We start from the raw sequence: 21,364 nt of genomic DNA, 5'->3' as shown, positions 1-21,364 counted from the left end.
GGTGCTGAATACATAAAAAGCGACTGTTCAGCGACAGACAAGTCGCATCGGCTGAAAGTAGGCCAGAATGTCAGTCCATGTTGGAGCAGGTTTAGATACAGTCTAAAGTATAGATCTCAAAGTCTGTGCACAGAATTTAGCAAGGGCCTCGCACCTTCTGATGCATCAGGTAGGTGCACAATAGCATAGCCTAACCCTCTGTACTTTGGTCTATATTGATGCGGGACATAGACAGCCAGCTGATGACCAATCCATTAGTGCAATGGATGGCTGGAAGCATTTGTCTTTGCCTTTGCAATACCACAGAAGCAATGCATGGTCAATGTACAGCAATGACACACCTGTGTGAACAGCCAGGAGACCCCCCCCCCCCCCCCCCCCATGTTATGTTACATAGTTACATAGTTAGTACGGTCGAAAAAAGACATATGTCCATCAAGTTCAACCAGGGAATTAAGGGGTAGGGGTGTGGCGCGATATTGGGGAAGGGATGAGATTTTATATTTCTTCATAAGCATTAATCTTATTTTGTCAATTAGGAACATTCAGCACCCACCCGCTATCAAGGCAGCTGCCTATCATGTCATGCCCTACCTGCACAGGTGTGCTGGCTACTCAAATGATCCAATTAAGGAGGCCATTTAGTCAGCAGCAGCAGAAGTCCTGTGCCTGGACGCTCCAACAGCGGCCAGACACAAGCAGAAGCAGAAGCAGCAGAAGCAGCAGCAGCACCACCTTTTGTTTTTTGGCTGCAGCAGCAGCAAGGCCCACAGGGCTGGCTAGCTGGCTAGCCAGCAAGCAGGTAGCAATGAAAGTAGGAATCTTTCTTTTTAACCCTGTAAGGGGGTGGTGCACTGTACCCGAAGATACTGCCATATCGGGTCAATGCATAGGGCGACGGAAGCAAGCTTCGAAATCGGCCCCCGTTCTCAAAAATCCATTTAATATATGGTCCCCAGATAGGGGACGTATCAGATATTAAACTGATAAGAACAGATACTACACTTGATCTTAGCCAAAAGGCCGAGAAGCGATAACCGTGAAAGGGGCGGGTCCAACAAGGTGCCCTTCATGGGCACTATCACTGCTTGCTGTCAGGGAGGCTGCCAGACAATTTTCCATGCACACTCTGGGCTGGGGGGCAGTCAACCACCAGTACACACAGCAGAACCTAAACCCATACCATTATTGCTAAGCAGCAAGACAGGGGCCCATTGCACTCCCACGGGGCCTTTTTAAATGCAATCCATAACCCGGATTTGCCAGGAACCCTTCTTACTCCTCCTACTTGCATGTGACACTGGGCTTAGGATCTGCATAGGAAACACACACACAAGCACACACCTACCTTTGTTGCCTGCAGATGCCTCCTTGGCTGTCCCCAAACGGTATCAAACCAACACCCACGGGAAGCTGTAAGCATAGAGGACATGCCTGCACCCCATTGGACTTACCTGTGTGGGTTAAACCCGGGTTATTTGACAACCTATGGCGGTGATGGTTCTGCTCAGGCAGAGCAGTGCTGATGCTCCTCATAAAGCTGTCGCTGCTGTGAAGGTTCTAGGTGACATCACAAATCCCTATGGTTACATACACAACAAAGCTGGGTTGTTGTTGTTTACACTCTGCAAGGCCTGTGGAAGTGAGTGACATCATAGCACTGTAGTTCTGAGGGTTCTAGATGGATGCAACAATCTCCTGTTGCTTCTATGAAGGCCATAATAGACGACATCACCAAACAGCTCCATAGTCACATACACAGCAAAGGAGAGATGTTGTTTACACCTAGTGATGTCAGTGGTATTGAGTGACATCACAGCACAGTGCTAAGGCTCCTGGGCCTGGACACAGCAGCGGCTGCAATATCTCAATGGAGAATACGTTTATATATATGTGTGTGTGTGCGTATATATATATATATATATATATATATATATATATATATATATATTTCTCCGCCGAAATCACTTTTAAACCCATTTCCACCTTTTTTTTCCTTCTCTTCCTCTTACTTTTTTTTCACGTTTTTTTACGTTTTTCTCCTTTTCGCCTCTTTTCTGGGCGTATTATTCTTCTTTTTCTTCTTTTTTTTCGTCTAATGCATACCCCATCAGTGCAGCAATGCTTATTCAATACCGCCAGCAGATGGAGACACTGGGGGATAATTTTCTAAGGATTTATACTGATTTTTCCTGTCTGAATTTGTCGCACAGAAAGTTGCAGGCCAAATATGTGTGACATTTCTGCGACTTTAGCTTCTAGAGCATTTTTACAACATTATACATAGGTGCTGAATACATAAAAAGCGACTGTTCAGCGACAGACAAGTCGCATCGGCTGAAAGTAGGCCAGAATGTCAGTCCATGTTGGAGCAGGTTTAGATACAGTCTAAAGTATAGATCTCAAAGTCTGTGCACAGAATTTAGCAAGGGCCTCGCACCTTCTGATGCATCAGGTAGGTGCACAATAGCATAGCCTAACCCTCTGTACTTTGGTCTATATTGATGCGGGACATAGACAGCCAGCTGATGACCAATCCATTAGTGCAATGGATGGCTGGAAGCATTTGTCTTTGCCTTTGCAATACCACAGAAGCAATGCATGGTCAATGTACAGCAATGACACACCTGTGTGAACAGCCAGGAGACCCCCCCCCCCCATGTTATGTTACATAGTTACATAGTTAGTACGGTCGAAAAAAGACATATGTCCATCAAGTTCAACCAGGGAATTAAGGGGTAGGGGTGTGGCGCGATATTGGGGAAGGGATGAGATTTTATATTTCTTCATAAGCATTAATCTTATTTTGTCAATTAGGAACATTCAGCACCCACCCGCTATCAAGGCAGCTGCCTATCATGTCATGCCCTACCTGCACAGGTGTGCTGGCTACTCAAATGATCCAATTAAGGAGGCCATTTAGTCAGCAGCAGCAGAAGTCCTGTGCCTGGACGCTCCAACAGCGGCCAGACACAAGCAGAAGCAGAAGCAGCAGCAGCACCACCTTTTGTTTTTTGGCTGCAGCAGCAGCAAGGCCCACAGGGCTGGCTAGCTGGCTAGCCAGCAAGCAGGTAGCAATGAAAGTAGGAATCTTTCTTTTTAACCCTGTAAGGGGGTGGTGCACTGTACCCGAAGATACTGCCATATCGGGTCAATGCATAGGGCGACGGAAGCAAGCTTCGAAATCGGCCCCCGTTCTCAAAAATCCATTTAATATATGGTCCCCAGATAGGGGACATATCAGATATTAAACTGATAAGAACAGATACTACACTTGATCTTAGCCAAAAGGCCGAGAAGCGATAACCGTGAAAGGGGCGGGCCCAACAAGGTGCCCTTCATGGGCACTATCACTGCTTGCTGTCAGGGAGGCTGCCAGACAATTTTCCATGCACACTCTGGGCTGGGGGGCAGTCAACCACCAGTACACACAGCAGAACCTAAACCCATACCATTATTGCTAAGCAGCAAGACAGGGGCCCATTGCACTCCCACGGGGCCTTTTTAAATGCAATCCATAACCCGGATTTGCCAGGAAGCCTTCTTACTCCTCCTACTTGCATGTGACACTGGGCTTAGGATCTGCATAGGAAACACACACACAAGCACACACCTACCTTTGTTGCCTGCAGATGCCTCCTTGGCTGTCCCCAAACGGTATCAAACCAACACCCACGGGAAGATGTAAGCATAGAGGACATGCCTGCACCCCATTGGACTTACCTGTGTGGGTTAAACCCGGGTTATTTGACAACCTATGGCGGTGATGGTTCTGCTCAGGCAGAGCAGTGCTGATGCTCCTCATAAAGCTGTCGCTGCTGTGAAGGTTCTAGGTGACATCACAAATCCCTATGGTTACATACACAACAAAGCTGGGTTGTTGTTGTTTACACTCTGCAAGGCCTGTGGAAGTGAGTGACATCATAGCACTGTAGTTCTGAGGGTTCTAGATGGATGCAACAATCTCCTGTTGCTTCTATGAAGGCCATAATAGACGACATCACCAAACAGCTCCATAGTCACATACACAGCAAAGGAGAGATGTTGTTTACACCTAGTGATGTCAGTGGTATTGAGTGACATCACAGCACAGTGCTAAGGCTCCTGGGCCTGGACACAGCAGCGGCTGCAATATCTCAACGGAGAATACGTTTATATATATGTGTGTGTGTGCGCGTATATATATATATATATATATATATATATATATATATATATATATATTTCTCCGCCGAAATCACTTTTAAACCCATTTCCACCTTTTTTTCCCTTCTCTTCCTCTTACTTTTTTTTCACGTTTTTTTAAGTTTTTCTCCTTTTCGCCTCTTTTCTGGGCGTATTATTCTTCTTTTTCTTCTTTTTTTTCGTCTAATGCATACCCCATCAGTGCAGCAATGCTTATTCAATACCGCCAGCAGATGGAGACACTGGGGGATAATTTTCTAAGGATTTATACTGATTTTTCCTGTCTGAATTTGTCGCACAGAAAGTTGCAGGCCAAATATGGGTGACATTTCTGCGACTTTAGCTTCTAGAGCATTTTTACAACATTATACATAGGTGCTGAATACATAAAAAGCGACTGTTCAGCGACAGACAAGTCGCATCGGCTGAAAGTAGGCCAGAATGTCAGTCCATGTTGGAGCAGGTTTAGATACAGTCTAAAGTATAGATCTCAAAGTCTGTGCACAGAATTTAGCAAGGGCCTCGCACCTTCTGATGCATCAGGTAGGTGCACAATAGCATAGCCTAACCCTCTGTACTTTGGTCTATATTGATGCGGGACATAGACAGCCAGCTGATGACCAATCCATTAGTGCAATGGATGGCTGGAAGCATTTGTCTTTGCCTTTGCAATACCACAGAAGCAATGCATGGTCAATGTACAGCAATGACACACCTGTGTGAACAGCCAGGAGACCCCCCCCCCCCCCCCCCATGTTATGTTACATAGTTACATAGTTAGTACGGTCGAAAAAAGACATATGTCCATCAAGTTCAACCAGGGAATTAAGGGGTAGGGGTGTGGCGCGATATTGGGGAAGGGATGAGATTTTATATTTCTTCATAAGCATTAATCTTATTTTGTCAATTAGGAACATTCAGCACCCACCCGCTATCAAGGCAGCTGCCTATCATGTCATGCCCTACCTGCACAGGTGTGCTGGCTACTCAAATGATCCAATTAAGGAGGCCATTTAGTCAGCAGCAGCAGAAGTCCTGTGCCTGGACGCTCCAACAGCGGCCAGACACAAGCAGAAGCAGAAGCAGCAGAAGCAGCAGCAGCACCACCTTTTGTTTTTTGGCTGCAGCAGCAGCAAGGCCCACAGGGCTGGCTAGCTGGCTAGCCAGCAAGCAGGTAGCAATGAAAGTAGGAATCTTTCTTTTTAACCCTGTAAGGGGGTGGTGCACTGTACCCGAAGATACTGCCATATCGGGTCAATGCATAGGGCAACGGAAGCAAGCTTCGAAATCGGCCCCCGTTCTCAAAAATCCATTTAATATATGGTCCCCAGATAGGGGACGTATCAGATATTAAACTGATAAGAACAGATTTTTTTTTTTTTTTTTTCTAAAGCCGAGGAACGTGCTTTCGATTCACCCAAAGTGCAAGAAAAAGTGCAAACGTGTTACACTAAAAAAACGTGCAAAAAGGATGCGGTCTATCGCTAGCCCTTCTCCGATAGGAGAGAGGCCCCCCAACAAACCTTACCCTTCGCCTCCGGACCAAAAGGTACCTGCGAGGTTCCAGGTTCGATGTCCCTTTTCGCCGAAGCTACTAGGGGACCACAAATGCTCCCGGCATCCCCCTTGGCGTTAGCCAAGGTATCTGCCCGCAGAGCCGATTACGGTAGGTACCCTGCCAAGCAGGAGTACCCGGGGTGTTTGCAGGGAGGTGCGGAACCTAATGGCCACACACACCTCCCCTAGACCGCCAGGAGGGACACCCAGAAGGGCTACCGCATCCTGACAAATCCTGTGAACACACAACACGCAAAAAGTGACACAGTGAGACAAAAAAGAAATAAATAAGTGAATGTGTGCAGATATACTGCCCGGACATCCGGCCGGATCTATAAAAATTTCTCTGATCCTAGCCAGAAGGCCGGGAATCAAGAGGTGAGTGCCACAAGGTGAAGAGATTATGGTGCCCGTGCTTCAACTCAGTGAGTCTATTCTCCCAGTGAGTTTCGGCACCTCGGGGTCACCACTCCCCGAGGCACAAAAGTACCTCGGCTCTAGACCCTCTCAGCCTCATGGCGAGACCCGGAGGGAACAGGTCACATCGGGGCAGCCGTCGAGCTGATTCCTCAGAACCAGCCCCGGAAAGCCCTGGTACACCTGCATCCTCCATGCAGCACCCATCCCCACCAGCCCCATACCGGCGTTACGGTACACCGGCATGAAAAACTGATAAGAACAGATACTACACTTGATCTTAGCCAAAAGGCCGAGAAGCGATAACCGTGAAAGGGGCGGGCCCAACAAGGTGCCCTTCATGGGCACTATCACTGCTTGCTGTCAGGGAGGCTGCCAGACAATTTTCCATGCACACTCTGGGCTGGGGGGCAGTCAACCACCAGTACACACAGCAGAACCTAAACCCATACCATTATTGCTAAGCAGCAAGACAGGGGCCCATTGCACTCCCACGGGGCCTTTTTAAATGCAATCCATAACCCGGATTTGCCAGGAACCCTTCTTACTCCTCCTACTTGCATGTGACACTGGGCTTAGGATCTGCATAGGAAACACACACACAAGCACACACCTACCTTTGTTGCCTGCAGATGCCTCCTTGGCTGTCCCCAAACGGTATCAAACCAACACCCACGGGAAGCTGTAAGCATAGAGGACATGCCTGCACCCCATTGGACTTACCTGTGTGGGTTAAACCCGGGTTATTTGACAACCTATGGCGGTGATGGTTCTGCTCAGGCAGAGCAGTGCTGATGCTCCTCATAAAGCTGTCGCTGCTGTGAAGGTTCTAGGTGACATCACAAATCCCTATGGTTACATACACAACAAAGCTGGGTTGTTGTTGTTTACACTCTGCAAGGCCTGTGGAAGTGAGTGACATCATAGCACTGTAGTTCTGAGGGTTCTAGATGGATGCAACAATCTCCTGTTGCTTCTATGAAGGCCATAATAGACGACATCACCAAACAGCTCCATAGTCACATACACAGCAAAGGAGAGATGTTGTTTACACCTAGTGATGTCAGTGGTATTGAGTGACATCACAGCACAGTGCTAAGGCTCCTGGGCCTGGACACAGCAGCGGCTGCAATATCTCAACGGAGAATACGTTTATATATATGTGTGTGTGTGCGCGTATATATATATATATATATATATATATATATATTTCTCCGCCGAAATCACTTTTAAACCCATTTCCACCTTTTTTTCCCTTCTCTTCCTCTTACTTTTTTTTCACGTTTTTTTACGTTTTTCTCCTTTTCGCCTCTTTTCTGGGCGTATTATTCTTCTTTTTCTTCTTTTTTTTCGTCTAATGCATACCCCATCAGTGCAGCAATGCTTATTCAATACCGCCAGCAGATGGAGACACTGGGGGATAATTTTCTAAGGATTTATACTGATTTTTCCTGTCTGAATTTGTCGCACAGAAAGTTGCAGGCCAAATATGTGTGACATTTCTGCGACTTTAGCTTCTAGAGCATTTTTACAACATTATACATAGGTGCTGAATACATAAAAAGCGACTGTTCAGCGACAGACAAGTCGCATCGGCTGAAAGTAGGCCAGAATGTCAGTCCATGTTGGAGCAGGTTTAGATACAGTCTAAAGTATAGATCTCAAAGTCTGTGCACAGAATTTAGCAAGGGCCTCGCACCTTCTGATGCATCAGGTAGGTGCACAATAGCATAGCCTAACCCTCTGTACTTTGGTCTATATTGATGCGGGACATAGACAGCCAGCTGATGACCAATCCATTAGTGCAATGGATGGCTGGAAGCATTTGTCTTTGCCTTTGCAATACCACAGAAGCAATGCATGGTCAATGTACAGCAATGACACACCTGTGTGAACAGCCAGGAGACCCCCCCCCCCCCCCCCCATGTTATGTTACATAGTTACATAGTTAGTACGGTCGAAAAAAGACATATGTCCATCAAGTTCAACCAGGGAATTAAGGGGTAGGGGTGTGGCGCGATATTGGGGAAGGGATGAGATTTTATATTTCTTCATAAGCATTAATCTTATTTTGTCAATTAGGAACATTCAGCACCCACCCGCTATCAAGGCAGCTGCCTATCATGTCATGCCCTACCTGCACAGGTGTGCTGGCTACTCAAATGATCCAATTAAGGAGGCCATTTAGTCAGCAGCAGCAGAAGTCCTGTGCCTGGACGCTCCAACAGCGGCCAGACACAAGCAGAAGCAGAAGCAGCAGAAGCAGCAGCAGCACCACCTTTTGTTTTTTGGCTGCAGCAGCAGCAAGGCCCACAGGGCTGGCTAGCTGGCTAGCCAGCAAGCAGGTAGCAATGAAAGTAGGAATCTTTCTTTTTAACCCTGTAAGGGGGTGGTGCACTGTACCCGAAGATACTGCCATATCGGGTCAATGCATAGGGCGACGGAAGCAAGCTTCGAAATCGGCCCCCGTTCTCAAAAATCCATTTAATATATGGTCCCCAGATAGGGGACGTATCAGATATTAAACTGATAAGAACAGATTTTTTTTTTTTTTTTTTCTAAAGCCGAGGAACGTGCTTTCGATTCACCCAAAGTGCAAGAAAAAGTGCAAACGTGTTACACTAAAAAAACGTGCAAAAAGGATGCGGTCTATCGCTAGCCCTTCTCCGATAGGAGAGAGGCCCCCCAACAAACCTTACCCTTCGCCTCCGGACCAAAAGGTACCTGCGAGGTTCCAGGTTCGATGTCCCTTTTCGCCGAAGCTACTAGGGGACCACAAATGCTCCCGGCATCCCCCTTGGCGTTAGCCAAGGTATCTGCCCGCAGAGCCGATTACGGTAGGTACCCTGCCAAGCAGGAGTACCCGGGGTGTTTGCAGGGAGGTGCGGAACCTAATGGCCACACACACCTCCCCTAGACCGCCAGGAGGGACACCCAGAAGGGCTACCGCATCCTGACAAATCCTGTGAACACACAACACGCAAAAAGTGACACAGTGAGACAAAAAAGAAATAAATAAGTGAATGTGTGCAGATATACTGCCCGGACATCCGGCCGGATCTATAAAAATTTCTCTGATCCTAGCCAGAAGGCCGGGAATCAAGAGGTGAGTGCCACAAGGTGAAGAGATTATGGTGCCCGTGCTTCAACTCAGTGAGTCTATTCTCCCAGTGAGTTTCGGCACCTCGGGGTCACCACTCCCCGAGGCACAAAAGTACCTCGGCTCTAGACCCTCTCAGCCTCATGGCGAGACCCGGAGGGAACAGGTCACATCGGGGCAGCCGTCGAGCTGATTCCTCAGAACCAGCCCCGGAAAGCCCTGGTACACCTGCATCCTCCATGCAGCACCCATCCCCACCAGCCCCATACCGGCGTTACGGTACACCGGCATGAAAAACTGATAAGAACAGATACTACACTTGATCTTAGCCAAAAGGCCGAGAAGCGATAACCGTGAAAGGGGCGGGCCCAACAAGGTGCCCTTCATGGGCACTATCACTGCTTGCTGTCAGGGAGGCTGCCAGACAATTTTCCATGCACACTCTGGGCTGGGGGGCAGTCAACCACCAGTACACACAGCAGAACCTAAACCCATACCATTATTGCTAAGCAGCAAGACAGGGGCCCATTGCACTCCCACGGGGCCTTTTTAAATGCAATCCATAACCCGGATTTGCCAGGAACCCTTCTTACTCCTCCTACTTGCATGTGACACTGGGCTTAGGATCTGCATAGGAAACACACACACAAGCACACACCTACCTTTGTTGCCTGCAGATGCCTCCTTGGCTGTCCCCAAACGGTATCAAACCAACACCCACGGGAAGCTGTAAGCATAGAGGACATGCCTGCACCCCATTGGACTTACCTGTGTGGGTTAAACCCGGGTTATTTGACAACCTATGGCGGTGATGGTTCTGCTCAGGCAGAGCAGTGCTGATGCTCCTCATAAAGCTGTCGCTGCTGTGAAGGTTCTAGGTGACATCACAAATCCCTATGGTTACATACACAACAAAGCTGGGTTGTTGTTGTTTACACTCTGCAAGGCCTGTGGAAGTGAGTGACATCATAGCACTGTAGTTCTGAGGGTTCTAGATGGATGCAACAATCTCCTGTTGCTTCTATGAAGGCCATAATAGACGACATCACCAAACAGCTCCATAGTCACATACACAGCAAAGGAGAGATGTTGTTTACACCTAGTGATGTCAGTGGTATTGAGTGACATCACAGCACAGTGCTAAGGCTCCTGGGCCTGGACACAGCAGCGGCTGCAATATCTCAACGGAGAATACGTTTATATATATGTGTGTGTGTGCGCGTATATATATATATATATATATATATATATTTCTCCGCCGAAATCACTTTTAAACCCATTTCCACCTTTTTTTCCCTTCTCTTCCTCTTACTTTTTTTTCACGTTTTTTTACGTTTTTCTCCTTTTCGCCTCTTTTCTGGGCGTATTATTCTTCTTTTTCTTCTTTTTTTTCGTCTAATGCATACCCCATCAGTGCAGCAATGCTTATTCAATACCGCCAGCAGATGGAGACACTGGGGGATAATTTTCTAAGGATTTATACTGATTTTTCCTGTCTGAATTTGTCGCACAGAAAGTTGCAGGCCAAATATGTGTGACATTTCTGCGACTTTAGCTTCTAGAGCATTTTTACAACATTATACATAGGTGCTGAATACATAAAAAGCGACTGTTCAGCGACAGACAAGTCGCATCGGCTGAAAGTAGGCCAGAATGTCAGTCCATGTTGGAGCAGGTTTAGATACAGTCTAAAGTATAGATCTCAAAGTCTGTGCACAGAATTTAGCAAGGGCCTCGCACCTTCTGATGCATCAGGTAGGTGCACAATAGCATAGCCTAACCCTCTGTACTTTGGTCTATATTGATGCGGGACATAGACAGCCAGCTGATGACCAATCCATTAGTGCAATGGATGGCTGGAAGCATTTGTCTTTGCCTTTGCAATACCACAGAAGCAATGCATGGTCAATGTACAGCAATGACACACCTGTGTGAACAGCCAGGAGACCCCCCCCCCCCCCCCCATGTTATGTTACATAGTTACATAGTTAGTACGGTCGAAAAAAGACATATGTCCATCAAGTTCAACCAGGGAATTAAGGGGTAGGGGTGTGGCGCGATATTGGGGAAGGGATGAGATTTTATATTTCTTCATAAGCATTAATCTTATTTTGTCAATTAGGAACATTCAGCACCCACCCGCTATCAAGGCAGCTGCCTATCATGTCATGCCCTACCTGCACAGGTGTGCTGGCTACTCAAATGATCCAATTAAGGAGGCCATTTAGTCAGCAGCAGCAGAAGTCCTGTGCCTGGACGCTCCAACAGCGGCCAGACACAAGCAGAAGCAGAAGCAGCAGAAGCAGCAGCAGCACCACCTTTTGTTTTTTGGCTGCAGCAGCAGCAAGGCCCACAGGGCTGGCTAGCTGGCTAGCCAGCAAGCAGGTAGCAATGAAAGTAGGAATCTTTCTTTTTAACCCTGTAAGGGGGTGGTGCACTGTACCCGAAGATACTGCCATATCGGGTCAATGCATAGGGCGACGGAAGCAAGCTTCGAAATCGGCCCCCGTTCTCAAAAATCCATTTAATATATGGTCCCCAGATAGGGGACGTATCAGATATTAAACTGATAAGAACAGATACTACACTTGATCTTAGCCAAAAAGCCGAGAAGCGATAACCGTGAAAGGGGCGGGCCCAACAAGGTGCCCTTCATGGGCACTATCACTGCTTGCTGTCAGGGAGGCTGCCAGACAATTTTCCATGCACACTCTGGGCTGGGGGGCAGTCAACCACCAGTACACACAGCAGAACCTAAACCCATACCATTATTGCTAAGCAGCAAGACAGGGGCCCATTGCACTCCCACGGGGCCTTTTTAAATGCAATCCATAACCCGGATTTGCCAGGAACCCTTCTTACTCCTCCTACTTGCATGTGACACTGGGCTTAGGATCTGCATAGGAAACACACACACAAGCACACACCTACCTTTGTTGCCTGCAGATGCCTCCTTGGCTGTCCCCAAACGGTATCAAACCAACACCCACGGGAAGCTGTAAGCATAGAGGACATGCCTGCACCCCATTGGACTTACCTGTGTGGGTTAAACCCGGGTTATTTGACAACCTATGGCGGTGATGGTTCTGCTCAGGCAGAGCAGTGCTGATGCTCCTCATAAAGCTGTCGCTGCTGTGAAGGTTCTAGGTGACATCACAAATCCCTATGGTTACATACACAACAAAGCTGGGTTGTTGTTGTTTACACTCTGCAAGGCCTGTGGAAGTGAGTGACATCATAGCACTGTAGTTCTGAGGGTTCTAGATGGATGCAACAATCTCCTGTTGCTTCTATGAAGGCCATAATAGACGACATCACCAAACAGCTCCATAGTCACATACACAGCAAAGGAGAGATGTTGTTTACACCTAGTGATGTCAGTGGTATTGAGTGACATCACAGCACAGTGCTAAGGCTCCTGGGCCTGGACACAGCAGCGGCTGCAATATCTCAACGGAGAATACGTTTATATATATGTGTGTGTGTGCGCGTATATATATATATATATATATATATATATATATATATATATATATACATATATATTTCTCCGCCGAAATCACTTTTAAACCCATTTCCACCTTTTTTTCCCTTCTCTTCCTCTTACTTTTTTTTCACGTTTTTTTACGTTTTTCTCCTTTTCGCCTCTTTTCTGGGCGTATTATTCTTCTTTTTCTTCTTTTTTTTCGTCTAATGCATACCCCATCAGTGCAGCAATGCTTATTCAATACCGCCAGCAGATGGAGACACTGGGGGATAATTTTCTAAGGATTTATACTGATTTTTCCTGTCTGAATTTGTCGCACAGAAAGTTGCAGGCCAAATATGTGTGACATTTCTGCGACTTTAGCTTCTAGAGCATTTTTACAACATTATACATAGGTGCTGAATACATAAAAAGCGACTGTTCAGCGACAGACAAGTCGCATCGGCTGAAAGTAGGCCAGAATGTCAGTCCATGTTGGAGCAGGTTTAGATACAGTCTAAAGTATAGATCTCAAAGTCTGTGCACAGAATTTAGCAAGGGCCTCGCACCTTCTGATGCATCAGGTAGGTGCACAATAGCATAGCCTAACCCTCTGTACTTTGGTCTATATTGATGCGGGACATAGACAGCCAGCTGATGACCAATCCATTAGTGCAATGGATGGCTGGAAGCATTTGTCTTTGCCTTTGCAATACCACAGAAGCAATGCATGGTCAGTGTACAGCAATGACACACCTGTGTGAACAGCCAGGAGACCCCCCCCCCCATGTTATGTTACATAGTTACATAGTTAGTACGGTCGAAAAAAGACATATGTCCATCAAGTTCAACCAGGGAATTAAGGGGTAGGGGTGTGGCGCGATATTGGGGAAGGGATGAGATTTTATATTTCTTCATAAGCATTAATCTTATTTTGTCAATTAGGAACATTCAGCACCCACCCGCTATCAAGGCAGCTGCCTATCATGTCATGCCCTACCTGCACAGGTGTGCTGGCTACTCAAATGATCCAATTAAGGAGGCCATTTAGTCAGCAGCAGCAGAAGTCCTGTGCCTGGACGCTCCAACAGCGGCCAGACACAAGCAGAAGCAGCAGAAGCAGCAGCAGCACCACCTTTTGTTTTTTGGCTGCAGCAGCAGCAAGGCCCACAGGGCTGGCTAGCTGGCTAGCCAGCAAGCAGGTAGCAATGAAAGTAGGAATCTTTCTTTTTAACCCTGTAAGGGGGTGGTGCACTGTACCCGAAGATACTGCCATATCGGGTCAATGCATAGGGCGACGGAAGCAAGCTTCGAAATCGGCCCCCGTTCTCAAAAATCCATTTAATATATGGTCCCCAGATAGGGGACGTATCAGATATTAAACTGATAAGAACAGATACTACACTTGATCTTAGCCAAAAGGCCGAGAAGCGATAACCGTGAAAGGGGCGGGCCCAACAAGGTGCCCTTCATGGGCACTATCACTGCTTGCTGTCAGGGAGGCTGCCAGACAATTTTCCATGCACACTCTGGGCTGGGGGGCAGTCAACCACCAGTACACACAGCAGAACCTAAACCCATACCATTATTGCTAAGCAGCAAGACAGGGGCCCATTGCACTCCCACGGGGCCTTTTTAAATGCAATCCATAACCCGGATTTGCCAGGAACCCTTCTTACTCCTCCTACTTGCATGTGACACTGGGCTTAGGATCTGCATAGGAAACACACACACAAGCACACACCTACCTTTGTTGCCTGCAGATGCCTCCTTGGCTGTCCCCAAACGGTATCAAACCAACACCCACGGGAAGCTGTAAGCATAGAGGACATGCCTGCACCCCATTGGACTTACCTGTGTGTGTTAAACCCGGGTTATTTGACAACCTATGGCGGTGATGGTTCTGCTCAGGCAGAGCAGTGCTGATGCTCCTCATAAAGCTGTCGCTGCTGTGAAGGTTCTAGGTGACATCACAAATCCCTATGGTTACATACACAACAAAGCTGGGTTGTTGTTGTTTACACTCTGCAAGGCCTGTGGAAGTGAGTGACATCATAGCACTGTAGTTCTGAGGGTTCTAGATGGATGCAACAATCTCCTGTTGCTTCTATGAAGGCCATAATAGACGACATCACCAAACAGCTCCATAGTCACATACACAGCAAAGGAGAGATGTTGTTTACACCTAGTGATGTCAGTGGTATTGAGTGACATCACAGCACAGTGCTAAGGCTCCTGGGCCTGGACACAGCAGCGGCTGCAATATCTCAACGGAGAATACGTTTATATATATGTGTGTGTGTGCGCGTATATATATATATATATATATATATATATATATTTCTCCGCCGAAATCACTTTTAAACCCATTTCCACCTTTTTTTCCCTTCTCTTCCTCTTACTTTTTTTTCACGTTTTTTTACGTTTTTCTCCTTTTCGCCTCTTTTCTGGGCGTATTATTCTTCTTTTTCTTCTTTTTTTTCGTCTAATGCATACCCCATCAGTGCAGCAATGCTTATTCAATACCGCCAGCAGATGGAGACACTGGGGGATAATTTTCTAAGGATTTATCCTGATTTTTCCTGTCTGAATTTGTCGCACAGAAAGTTGCAGGCCAAATATGTGTGACATTTCTGCGACTTTAGCTTCTAGAGCATTTTTACAACATTATACATAGGTGCTGAATACATAAAAAGCGACTGTTCAGCGACAGACAAGTCGCATCGGCTGAAAGTAGGCCAGAATGTCAGTCCATGTTGGAGCAGGTTTAGATACAGTCTAAAGTATAGATCTCAAAGTCTGTGCACAGAATTTAGCAAGGGCCTCGCACCTTCTGATGCATCAGGTAGGTGCACAATAGCATAGCCTAACCCTCTGTACTTTGGTCTATATTGATGCGGGACATAGACAGCCAGCTGATGACCAATCCATTAGTGCAATGGATGGCTGGAAGCATTTGTCTTTGCCTTTGCAATACCACAGAAGCAATGCATGGTCAATGTACAGCAATGACACACCTGTGTGAACAGCCAGGAGACCCCCCCCCCCCCCCCCATGTTATGTTACATAGTTACATAGTTAGTACGGTCGAAAAAAGACATATGTCCATCAAGTTCAACCAGGGAATTAAGGGGTAGGGGTGTGGCGCGATATTGGGGAAGGGATGAGATTTTATATTTCTTCATAAGCATTAATCTTATTTTGTCAATTAGGAACATTCAGCACCCACCCGCTATCAAGGCAGCTGCCTATCATGTCATGCCCTACCTGCACAGGTGTGCTGGCTACTCAAATGATCCAATTAAGGAGGCCATTTAGTCAGCAGCAGCAGAAGTCCTGTGCCTGGACGCTCCAACAGCGGCCAGACACAAGCAGAAGCAGAAGCAGCAGAAGCAGCAGCAGCACCACCTTTTGTTTTTTGGCTGCAGCAGCAGCAAGGCCCACAGGGCTGGCTAGCTGGCTAGCCAGCAAGCAGGTAGCAATGAAAGTAGGAATCTTTCTTTTTAACCCTGTAAGGGGGTGGTGCACTGTACCCGAAGATACTGCCATATCGGGTCAATGCATAGGGCGACGGAAGCAAGCTTCGAAATCGGCCCCCGTTCTCAAAAATCCATTTAATATATGGTCCCCAGATAGGGGACGTATCAGATATTAAACTGATAAGAACAGATACTACACTTGATCTTAGCCAAAAGGCCGAGAAGCGATAACCGTGAAAGGGGCGGGCCCAACAAGGTGCCCTTCATGGGCACTATCACTGCTTGCTGTCAGGGAGGCTGCCAGACAATTTTCCATGCACACTCTGGGCTGGGGGGCAGTCAACCACCAGTACACACAGCAGAACCTAAACCCATACCATTATTGCTAAGCAGCAAGACAGGGGCCCATTGCACTCCCACGGGGCCTTTTTAAATGCAATCCATAACCCGGATTTGCCAGGAACCCTTCTTACTCCTCCTACTTGCATGTGACACTGGGCTTAGGATCTGCATAGGAAACACACACACAAGCACACACCTACCTTTGTTGCCTGCAGATGCCTCCTTGGCTGTCCCCAAACGGTATCAAACCAACACCCACGGGAAGCTGTAAGCATAGAGGACATGCCTGCACCCCATTGGACTTACCTGTGTGGGTTAAACCCGGGTTATTTGACAACCTATGGCGGTGATGGTTCTGCTCAGGCAGAGCAGTGCTGATGCTCCTCATAAAGCTGTCGCTGCTGTGAAGGTTCTAGGTGACATCACAAATCCCTATGGTTACATACACAACAAAGCTGGGTTGTTGTTGTTTACACTCTGCAAGGCCTGTGGAAGTGAGTGACATCATAGCACTGTAGTTCTGAGGGTTCTAGATGGATGCAACAATCTCCTGTTGCTTCTATGAAGGCCATAATAGACGACATCACCAAACAGCTCCATAGTCACATACACAGCAAGGAGAGATGTTGTTTACACCTAGTGATGTCAGTGGTATTGAGTGACATCACAGCACAGTGCTAAGGCTCCTGGGCCTGGACACAGCAGCGGCTGCAATATCTCAACGGAGAATACGTTTATATATATGTGTGTGTGTGCGCGTATATATATATATATATATATATATATATATATATATATATATATATTTCTCCGCCGAAATCACTTTTAAACCCATTTCCACCTTTTTTTCCCTTCTCTTCCTCTTACTTTTTTTTCACGTTTTTTTACGTTTTTCTCCTTTTCGCCTCTTTTCTGGGCGTATTATTCTTCTTTTTCTTCTTTTTTTTCGTCTAATGCATACCCCATCAGTGCAGCAATGCTTATTCAATACCGCCAGCAGATGGAGACACTGGGGGATAATTTTCTAAGGATTTATACTGATTTTTCCTGTCTGAATTTGTTGCACAGAAAGTTGCAGGCCAAATATGTGTGACATTTCTGCGACTTTAGCTTCTAGAGCATTTTTACAACATTATACATAGGTGCTGAATACATAAAAAGCGACTGTTCAGCGACAGACAAGTCGCATCGGCTGAAAGTAGGCCAGAATGTCAGTCCATGTTGGAGCAGGTTTAGATACAGTCTAAAGTATAGATCTCAAAGTCTGTGCACAGAATTTAGCAAGGGCCTCGCACCTTCTGATGCATCAGGTAGGTGCACAATAGCATAGCCTAACCCTCTGTACTTTGGTCTATATTGATGCGGGACATAGACAGCCAGCTGATGACCAATCCATTAGTGCAATGGATGGCTGGAAACATTTGTCTTTGCCTTTGCAATACCACAGAAGCAATGCATGGTCAATGTACAGCAATGACACACCTGTGTGAACAGCCAGGAGACCCCCCCCCCCCCATGTTATGTTACATAGTTACATAGTTAGTACGGTCGAAAAAAGACATATGTCCATCAAGTTCAACCAGGGAATTAAGGGGTAGGGGTGTGGCGCGATATTGGGGAAGGGATGAGATTTTATATTTCTTCATAAGCATTAATCTTATTTTGTCAATTAGGAACATTCAGCACCCACCCGCTATCAAGGCAGCTGCCTATCATGTCATGCCCTACCTGCACAGGTGTGCTGGCTACTCAAATGATCCAATTAAGGAGGCCATTTAGTCAGCAGCAGCAGAAGTCCTGTGCCTGGACGCTCCAACAGCGGCCAGACACAAGCAGAAGCAGAAGCAGCAGAAGCAGCAGCAGCACCACCTTTTGTTTTTTGGCTGCAGCAGCAGCAAGGCCCACAGGGCTGGCTAGCTGGCTAGCCAGCAAGCAGGTAGCAATGAAAGTAGGAATCTTTCTTTTTAACCCTGTAAGGGGGTGGTGCACTGTACCCGAAGATACTGCCATATCGGGTCAATGCATAGGGCGACGGAAGCAAGCTTCGAAATCGGCCCCCGTTCTCAAAAATCCATTTAATATATGGTCCCCAGATAGGGGACGTATCAGATATTAAACTGATAAGAACAGATACTACACTTGATCTTAGCCAAAAGGCCGAGAAGCGATAACCGTGAAAGGGGCGGGCCCAACAAGGTGCCCTTCATGGGCACTATCACTGCTTGCTGTCAGGGAGGCTGCCAGACAATTTTCCATGCACACTCTGGGCTGGGGGGCAGTCAACCACCAGTACACACAGCAGAACCTAAACCCATACCATTATTGCTAAGCAGCAAGACAGGGGCCCATTGCACTCCCACGGGGCCTTTTTAAATGCAATCCATAACCCGGATTTGCCAGGAACCCTTCTTACTCCTCCTACTTGCATGTGACACTGGGCTTAGGATCTGCATAGGAAACACACACACAAGCACACACCTACCTTTGTTGCCTGCAGATGCCTCCTTGGCTGTCCCCAAACGGTATCAAACCAACACCCACGGGAAGCTGTAAGCATAGAGGACATGCCTGCACCCCATTGGACTTACCTGTGTGGGTTAAACCCGGGTTATTTGACAACCTATGGCGGTGATGGTTCTGCTCAGGCAGAGCAGTGCTGATGCTCCTCATAAAGCTGTCGCTGCTGTGAAGGTTCTAGGTGACATCACAAATCCCTATGGTTACATACACAACAAAGCTGGGTTGTTGTTGTTTACACTCTGCAAGGCCTGTGGAAGTGAGTGACATCATAGCACTGTAGTTCTGAGGGTTCTAGATGGATGCAACAATCTCCTGTTGCTTCTATGAAGGCCATAATAGACGACATCACCAAACAGCTCCATAGTCACATACACAGCAAAGGAGAGATGTTGTTTACACCTAGTGATGTCAGTGGTATTGAGTGACATCACAGCACAGTGCTAAGGCTCCTGGGCCTGGACACAGCAGCGGCTGCAATATCTCAACGGAGAATACGTTTATATATATGTGTGTGTGTGCGCGTATATATATATATATATATATATATATATATATATATATATATATTTCTCCGCCGAAATCACTTTTAAACCCATTTCCACCTTTTTTTCCCTTCTCTTCCTCTTACTTTTTTTTCACGTTTTTTTACGTTTTTCTCCTTTTCGCCTCTTTTCTGGGCGTATTATTCTTCTTTTTCTTCTTTTTTTTCGTCTAATGCATACCCCATCAGTGCAGCAATGCTTATTCAATACCGCCAGCAGATGGAGACACTGGGGGATAATTTTCTAAGGATTTATACTGATTTTTCCTGTCTGAATTTGTCGCACAGAAAGTTGCAGGCCAAATATGTGTGACATTTCTGCGACTTTAGCTTCTAGAGCATTTTTACAACATTATACATAGGTGCTGAATACATAAAAAGCGACTGTTCAGCGACAGACAAGTCGCATCGGCTGAAAGTAGGCCAGAATGTCAGTCCATGTTGGAGCAGGTTTAGATACAGTCTAAAGTATAGATCTCAAAGTCTGTGCACAGAATTTAGCAAGGGCCTCGCACCTTCTGATGCATCAGGTAGGTGCACAATAGCATAGCCTAACCCTCTGTACTTTGGTCTATATTGATGCGGGACATAGACAGCCAGCTGATGACCAATCCATTAGTGCAATGGATGGCTGGAAGCATTTGTCTTTGCCTTTGCAATACCACAGAAGCAATGCATGGTCAATGTACAGCAATGACACACCTGTGTGAACAGCCAGGAGACCCCCCCCCCCCCCCCATGTTATGTTACATAGTTACATAGTTAGTACGGTCGAAAAAAGACATATGTCCATCAAGTTCAACCAGGGAATTAAGGGGTAGGGGTGTGGCGCGATATTGGGGAAGGGATGAGATTTTATATTTCTTCATAAGCATTAATCTTATTTTGTCAATTAGGAACATTCAGCACCCACCCGCTATCAAGGCAGCTGCCTATCATGTCATGCCCTACCTGCACAGGTGTGCTGGCTACTCAAATGATCCAATTAAGGAGGCCATTTAGTCAGCAGCAGCAGAAGTCCTGTGCCTGGACGCTCCAACAGCGGCCAGACACAAGCAGAAGCAGAAGCAGCAGAAGCAGCAGCAGCACCACCTTTTGTTTTTTGGCTGCAGCAGCAGCAAGGCCCACAGGGCTGGCTAGCTGGCTAGCCAGCAAGCAGGTAGCAATGAAAGTAGGAATCTTTCTTTTTAACCCTGTAAGGGGGTGGTGCACTGTACCCGAAGATACTGCCATATCGGGTCAATGCATAGGGCGACGGAAGCAAGCTTCGAAATCGGCCCCCGTTCTCAAAAATCCATTTAATATATGGTCCCCAGATAGGGGACGTATCAGATATTAAACTGATAAGAACAGATACTACACTTGATCTTAGCCAAAAGGCCGAGAAGCGATAACCGTGAAAGGGGCGGGCCCAACAAGGTGCCCTTCATGGGCACTATCACTGCTTGCTGTCAGGGAGGCTGCCAGACAATTTTCCATGCACACTCTGGGCTGGGGGGCAGTCAACCACCAGTACACACAGCAGAACCTAAACCCATACCATTATTGCTAAGCAGCAAGACAGGGGCCCATTGCACTCCCACGGGGCCTTTTTAAATGCAATCCATAACCCGGATTTGCCAGGAACCCTTCTTACTCCTCCTACTTGCATGTGACACTGGGCTTAGGATCTGCATAGGAAACACACACACAAGCACACACCTACCTTTGTTGCCTGCAGATGCCTCCTTGGCTGTCCCCAAACGGTATCAAACCAA

General features: G+C 46.9%; 9 non-coding genes and 2 pseudogenes across 9 annotated transcripts; all 11 read right to left on the bottom strand.

Moving 5' to 3' along the window:
• Nucleotides 1-844: 844 nt before the first annotated feature.
• Nucleotides 845-1,035, bottom strand: LOC130340207 (U2 spliceosomal RNA). The gene has a single exon (XR_008880375.1). It is a non-coding gene; the product is annotated as a U2 spliceosomal RNA (small nuclear RNA).
• Nucleotides 1,036-3,113: 2,078 nt separating this feature from the next.
• Nucleotides 3,114-3,304, bottom strand: LOC130340159 (U2 spliceosomal RNA). The gene has a single exon (XR_008880341.1). It is a non-coding gene; the product is annotated as a U2 spliceosomal RNA (small nuclear RNA).
• A 2,097-nt stretch (nt 3,305-5,401) lies between these two features.
• On the bottom strand, nt 5,402-5,583 carry LOC130340186 (U2 spliceosomal RNA). The gene has a single exon (XR_008880363.1). It is a non-coding gene; the product is annotated as a U2 spliceosomal RNA (small nuclear RNA).
• Nucleotides 5,584-6,353: 770 nt separating this feature from the next.
• On the bottom strand, nt 6,354-6,463 carry LOC130340193 (U2 spliceosomal RNA; annotated as a pseudogene).
• A 2,083-nt stretch (nt 6,464-8,546) lies between these two features.
• Nucleotides 8,547-8,728, bottom strand: LOC130340185 (U2 spliceosomal RNA). Its single transcript, XR_008880362.1, has one exon. It is a non-coding gene; the product is annotated as a U2 spliceosomal RNA (small nuclear RNA).
• Nucleotides 8,729-9,498: 770 nt separating this feature from the next.
• Nucleotides 9,499-9,608, bottom strand: LOC130340192 (U2 spliceosomal RNA; annotated as a pseudogene).
• Nucleotides 9,609-11,686: 2,078 nt separating this feature from the next.
• LOC130340170 (U2 spliceosomal RNA) lies at nt 11,687-11,877 on the bottom strand. Its single transcript, XR_008880351.1, has one exon. It is a non-coding gene; the product is annotated as a U2 spliceosomal RNA (small nuclear RNA).
• Nucleotides 11,878-13,969: 2,092 nt separating this feature from the next.
• On the bottom strand, nt 13,970-14,160 carry LOC130340206 (U2 spliceosomal RNA). The gene has a single exon (XR_008880374.1). It is a non-coding gene; the product is annotated as a U2 spliceosomal RNA (small nuclear RNA).
• Nucleotides 14,161-16,242: 2,082 nt separating this feature from the next.
• Nucleotides 16,243-16,433, bottom strand: LOC130340204 (U2 spliceosomal RNA). Its single transcript, XR_008880372.1, has one exon. It is a non-coding gene; the product is annotated as a U2 spliceosomal RNA (small nuclear RNA).
• A 2,091-nt stretch (nt 16,434-18,524) lies between these two features.
• LOC130340203 (U2 spliceosomal RNA) lies at nt 18,525-18,715 on the bottom strand. Its single transcript, XR_008880371.1, has one exon. It is a non-coding gene; the product is annotated as a U2 spliceosomal RNA (small nuclear RNA).
• A 2,093-nt stretch (nt 18,716-20,808) lies between these two features.
• LOC130340202 (U2 spliceosomal RNA) lies at nt 20,809-20,999 on the bottom strand. The gene has a single exon (XR_008880370.1). It is a non-coding gene; the product is annotated as a U2 spliceosomal RNA (small nuclear RNA).
• Between the last annotated feature and the right edge of the window lie 365 nt (nt 21,000-21,364).

Source organism: Hyla sarda, unplaced genomic scaffold, assembly GCF_029499605.1.
Source record: "Hyla sarda isolate aHylSar1 unplaced genomic scaffold, aHylSar1.hap1 scaffold_576, whole genome shotgun sequence".
Classification (NCBI taxonomy): domain Eukaryota; kingdom Metazoa; phylum Chordata; class Amphibia; order Anura; family Hylidae; genus Hyla; species Hyla sarda.
The sequence above is the reverse complement of the archived record's forward strand: the minus strand, read 5'-3'. Positions and strand labels throughout refer to the sequence as shown.